The following is a 6,526-nucleotide window of genomic DNA, read 5'->3' as shown; positions in this document are numbered from 1 at the left end:
GAGTAAGCACCCAGAAAAAGATTTAAATTCTCAATCCTGTGCCTCTGTTTTAGGATATTAAATACTACGATCACAAATTATACTTAATGAAGGCAAGAAAAATGGTTCTAAAAATGTATAGAACCTTAGATTATTTTCAAAGTGGGCCATCAGAAAGAACTTAGCTTTGTGCCTTGACTAAAGGCTAAGGTAGTCAAATCCTCTTTGATGTAGGGTGCCTGCACGTTTATTTTTGGGACAAACACATTTAAACTTCTTACAAGTTTTTGTTTTTGCATGTGATACCTTACGGATGACTCTTACTACACTAGAATCTGCCTCAGTTATCTACGTATGTTTAAGTCTACTGGTATTAAAACATTTATTCAAGACAAGGATATGGATCTAAAAATGCTACCTGAGCTGCATAAACATGTCTTCAAAGTAGAGAACATGTTCTCCAATATTTTTGAGACCGTTTGATCAGTCTTTCAAAGTGAAAACAGAAGTTAATGAGATGCCTAAATGGTAGATTATTTTGTGTGTGCATGCTAAGAAAAATGCTATTGCTTTAGTTTGAGCTCTTCAGTGAGTCTGTTGTGGTAAGGAACAATATTATCAGTTTAAATATCTTTAAAGATAGAATTTTAAGTAGGCATGAACTGTAGTGAGAACTGACTTATGATACCTATTACTCTAAAACATTCACTTTATTTACCTAAAGAATATAGGTTGCTTTATGAATCCTTTTTTAACCTTTAAATAGAGGTTAGCTCTATTTCATGATTTTTTTTAATGTAACTTTTTTTTTTTTTTTTTTTTTTTTGGTGCAGATCCATTGTTCTTAGGTTGTATATTCAAGTTTTGGGAAATGTTTATTTAAAAATTGTTTTGCTCTACGAGTGTTATAAACATTGTATCTAAGAGAGTAGCCTGGACTTACATTTTTAAATTAGCTTATGCGTGCCTTTTAATTTTTTGAAAATCTCTTACTGCCACATATGGTGTGAAATCACAGTAAGTTGCTTAGTGACACCCCGCCATATCTGCCGGCTGCGGGAGATTCGCATCAGATATTGAAATTGTTCCTGTGCCAGGCTACAGGAAAGAGGATGTGATTGTTAATAAAATACACCCAATCTTTTCTGTGCTGCAACAATGTGTACTAATTTGTTTTCTTCATTTGTTTCCACTGCCTTTGTGTACGTATTATAAAAGTTCAAATTTTCTCCCAATTAGCAGTTCAGATGTTCCCTAATTTATTAAACACGCCTTTATTCATAATTTGTTTTTTAGGTTATTATTAATGCATTATAGCAGTAACTAATGACTGTTTATTTTTATTACAGTATTTAAAATATGTAGTTATTGCAATTTTTATTGTGGAGTTTGCAGAATTATCAATTGTATAAACGAAACCTTTAAATTAGCTTGGTGTGAGGACTCTTTAATGCTTGCAGAGGGGAAAGGGGTTTTTAGTTAAAGATTGACTGTTCCAGCTTCCCTTACAAAGTCGTAGCGAAGTCCGCTCAAGGTAACGACCCAGCCATGTAGTCGTGCCTCATAGATGCCCACAGCTATTTTGTATGGCCACCAGCATTTCAAACTTTTTCAGTAATGTTGCACCTCTTATCTTCCAAAGTAAAATAAGCATAGGCTCCTGGCTTGCTGAACTCTTATGTATCATTTCTGATCCCTCATTTTATATTAAGCACCTCCACTTGCCCCTTAACTAAAATTTCTCCAAAGCTGTTATTATTAACTAGAGTTTCTCATTTCAGTTACCTTAATTTTCTGTTCCTTTACACCCAGAACCGTCCATCTGTTTTGGATTACTGGCCATGAGAATTTCTGAAGACAGGATATCTTAATTTTTGAGACTTGCCACTTGCTCCAGGAAGGAGTCTTATGAACACTCAAATACCAGAATGTTATTAATTAGTGAAAGGACTACTAAAGGGAGAAGGGCCTCAATCTAGGAGTCTCGAATGGGTGTTGAAGCCCAAAGAATAGGGCCTACATTTTCATTTGTTGAATTGCCATTTTCTTGCCTACTTGTCTTTATCATACTTGTTATTTCTGTTTTGTGTTTACTCTTGTGTTATTTTAGCATTCAGTTTTGCATGATCATAGAGCTGCTACTGGTGCAGTAATCCAGAAGATCTGCACTTCCTTGCTCCTGGCCTGCACAATACATTTTGAAGCAAATTGGTCACTGGTTTTCAGAGGACTAGATCCCATGGTCCCATGGTCTTAATCTATATATTGTATATAACTGATAGGCCGAAGAGTGTTCTTTTCCAGAGCCTCCAGTGGTTGGACCAGAGGATGTCGAACAGTTGTATTTTTCACATATATTTTCTTCAGATGTATTAATGTGAAACCAGTAAGTTAAGGAGTAAAATTTTCAGTGGTCAGCAGCTTTCACTGTCGCTCAGGAATTCCTAAGGGGTGCGGCTGTGGGTGTGTGTAAGAGGGTCTGTACAACAATTGATTACTAAACCTGGTCCTTGAGCGTTAGAATAAAATAGGTTTGTGGTTTTATATACATTTGGATAATGATTGTTTCCTTCCTCATTTTCCAGGCTTCTGGAACTGCACTATGGGTTGAAAAGCAAGTAGCAAGGAATTAACAAAGGAATATATAATGCAACCTCTTCTAAGTGCTGTTGAACATCTTACTGTAAAGTGGGTTAGGGAGGGAGCAAAAATGATCTTATGGAGCCACAGTAGATGTTAATCTCCTTATGATTGCTGTCAGTAATACCACTTCTGTGTTTAGAGCAGAATTTAACTTGTTGTAATATACAGCACATCTGTATCAGTCCATGAAGTGGGAATCCTCTTTGGAGAGGTTAAAGTATTAGTGTTTGTGAGTGGTAAAACCAAAACAGCACAGCTGCTACCTATCTGTCTCCACCAAACTCCTAAACCAACTTGGAAGGTTGACAGGAGTTTGGCTGGTTTTCTAAACCTGTTGGTTTGCAAATAAGGAAATGAGATTTCATGCCAAGTGCCCAAGTTAGTTGGAGCCATAATGGTACTCATTCCACATAAGCTGCTTTTGCATTAATAATGTGAAACCAGTGATAGATTATAAACTAGAAATTGAAATGACTACTGTAGTCGAGAAGTATTTTAGTTCCATAAGGAATATATTGTTCTAGTCTATAAGGTCAGTTGTCACTAAACTTGGGAAAAATGTTCTTTGGGCCCAAGAGCCCAGTGTAATAATTAATACTTTTAATTAAGATGCTTCGATGTGTGTAAACTGAATTTTAGAAGCAGAAAGATGACACAGGAGTGTATGGCAAAGTTTACTAAGAAAAGACTTTTATTTTACTCTTGTTTTGAAAGGTCTTCCCTTTGAGTAATTTGAGCTGTATCATTTGCAGAAGAGTCCTAAAAATTTCAGTGACCTTTATGAAATAAACCGCATGCAATGCCAGGAAACAGTAGTAGAGGCTCACAGCTACACGGGAAGTTCATGGCTTGGACGACGTTTAATCAACATGTATATCAAATTTCAGTAATTTCTCTGTAATGTTACATTTAGATAAGGCTTTTGCTCTTTGTTTTTATAGAAGTTATGTTAGAGATGTCTTTTGAAGTACATCTGAGAATTGATGGATTACTATACAAGGAATATATAAGAAACATCCATAAGGTCTAAAGACCAAAGCATGTTTAGGAATTCAAGGGGGCAGGAACATGACTTTACCAAGGTGCATTTACTTGGGTAAACTTGATTGCCAACTTAATCTTCTAAACTGAAATTTACACTTGCTACCTCGTTACATATTCAAATTTATATTTCTATTGACTTTTATAATTGACTATCTGAAATGCCCCAAGTTTTAACCTTTTAGAAATTTCTTCTTTAACTTTGGAAGTAGTTGAAGTTAACTTCCTCAGCTGAAATAAAACTTCCTTTTTTTTTTTTTTTTTTTTTGGTGGGGTTAAATATGTGCTGGTAAAATTATGGATTTTCGGGAATAACTGTGTTTCTTCCTACAATTTTAATCATAAAGAGAAATCCAAATACAAACATGTATCAAATTGATGTGATTAGGTTCTTTTTGGTTTGGCATCCATTAAAGTTTGAACTTTGTCTTGTAACATGCTGATGTAACAGTTTCTGCCTGGCATATATGTACAGATACAGACACAAATGACTTGAGATGATGCTTTTAATTACAGTTGCCCCTTGGACAACTTGGGTTTGAAATCGTGGTTCCATTTACGGGGATTTTTTTTCAATAAATACAGTGGTCTCAATGTGTTTTCCTTAGATTTTTCTTAACATTAGCTTGCTATAAGAATACAGAATATACACATAACAAAATATGTGGTGACTGATTTTATGTTATTGGTAAGGGTTCTGTAACAAGACTATTGGTAGTTAAGTTTTTGGGAAGTCCAAAGTTACACAAGGATTTTTGATGGGGGGGCAGGGGCTCCCGACCCTCTCCTCCACAGGTTAATGGAACTGAAATTATGGTAAACAGCAGAGGAACATTTTCACCTTGAAATTGTTACTGTTGATGTTTTTCACCTAGTCTCTACAGATGATCCGTGTTTACTGAAAATAAATTGATAAATATTCACACCCTAGTTACACAGTGGTAATCTTTGTGTAGGATTTTATTTTTTTTGATCAAATACACACTTTGTTTAAAAACAAGTTTTACATTAGATTTTACCCAAGGTAAAATGCTTTGGACGTGTGAATATCTGATTTACTAAAAATGGAAGCCAGGGTTATTTTCAGACCATGCAAATTTCCTTTATTTCCTCTAGTTTACTTGGAGAGAGGATGTGGGAGCAAAGAGGTCACCATTTAAATTTCACAAAATAACTTTGCTAAATATGAAACGGATGGTATTGTTTCGGTTTTAGTTCTTTTAGAAAATCACGAGCTTTACATTAAATTTCAAACGAATTCCGTAAATGTTTTAGGACATTTGTTAAAACCACTCCTTTTTTAACCCTTGTGATAAAGTTATGAATAATACTGTCTGCCCCTTCCTGGTTTTTTAGTCTTCAAGGGAATCAGTCCGTGACTTCAAATTGGTGTGCAGTATTTGAGCATTTAAAAAAAAAAAAAAATCCTCAAATTGGAGGCTTATTTTAAAACTAGCAATTAGAGAAAATAAAATAGTTTTCATCTCAAAGATTTACCCGGAATAATATGAATGAATGTATTCGGTACCTCGCGTGCCATAGTGTTTTCGATCTTAACTAGTCTTAACAAAACTTTTACATTCCCAGTGGAAACGTACATCAACTTTTGTTTAGTATTGCCAAAAAGGAATACTTACTAAGGCGTAAACATTCTCAAACGTGGTTATAAAGAAGAGTGAAGGAAATACTGGTAAATATCCAAACAAGATGTTTTACCATGTATATTTTTAAATGTAGTGTAGATAATTTAGCTAAAGAAACAGATCTTGCAGGAATACCGTCTGCTTCGTTGCGTCTGAAACATTAAAGAAATCCTGGAGTACACAAAATTTTTTAAAGCATGTTGGGGGTATACGGCGTATCTTCCTCTTATTCAAACAATTGTACGTGGGTACTATGCCTTCTTTCTGCCGAGTCCTCCCTGCTGTCCGTCATCTCAGGAGCTGCCGGCGCGGACTCGGTGCTCTGTTGAGTCCAGGCGGTCTGGTTCCGGGTGGGCGGGCCGTCGCGCTCTCGCCCGCAGGGAAGTCAGGCAGGTCGCTAGTGGGCGCTGTGGGTCCGTGGAAGCCGTCGGCGCGGTGGCGCGCGTCCAAGGCGTTCTTTGGGAAAGCACTTGCCGAGAACCAAAGTGAAGAATTCCTGCCACCTCTCCATTTGGGCGTTATTTGTCACCGTCACCCTAAATTCTCGGTCACCTTGGGGAGGCGTGAGTGTGTCCCAGAGACTAGTTAAGGAGAAGGTCCCGCGGCCGGGCCAGCGACACTTTCAGGGAACGCCCGCAGCGAGGTACGGAGGGTGCGGGGCCAGGACCCATCGTCGGCCGCCCAGCTGGCGCCCCGTCCCCAGGAGTCGTTTGCATCCCTGGCCCCCGTTGACTTTGGTCGGGCCTGAGCTGACGTTAGGTACCGAAGTCAGGTGTGAAACACAACGCTCGGACGGCTGCTGGGGGCAGCGAAGGGATGCGCGTACAGGGTGTGAGCCAGTCCCGCAGAGGGCACACTCCGTGTAAAACACGGAGACCCGCGGGAAAAGCCTTCCATTCCGCAGGGAAAGTTTCGCCCTCGACGTTGTCTCTCTGTTGAAGTTAGAATGCTTGCCCGGCAAATGAAGGCGCGTGCTGGGCGCGGGGACAGGTGGCCCCGTGCTGTCCCCTCTCCCCTCTCTACCGTCCGGAACAGCGTCCCCACCCCGCCGCTTGAGGGGCGCCGGTGCAAGCGTCAGGGCCGGGTCTTTGGCGGGCCCGGCTGCGCTCCTCTTGCGCCACCGCCCGGAGCCGGAGGCGGGGCTCACCTGTCAGCCGGCGCCCCGCCTCGCGGCGCCCAATGTCGGGCGGGGGTTGATGACGGACGGGTCGGCCGCCCAA

This window comes from Prionailurus viverrinus, chromosome A1 (genome assembly GCF_022837055.1).
Source record: "Prionailurus viverrinus isolate Anna chromosome A1, UM_Priviv_1.0, whole genome shotgun sequence".
NCBI classification, from domain to species: Eukaryota; Metazoa; Chordata; class Mammalia; order Carnivora; family Felidae; genus Prionailurus; species Prionailurus viverrinus.
The sequence above is the reverse complement of the archived record's forward strand: the minus strand, read 5'-3'. Positions refer to the sequence as shown.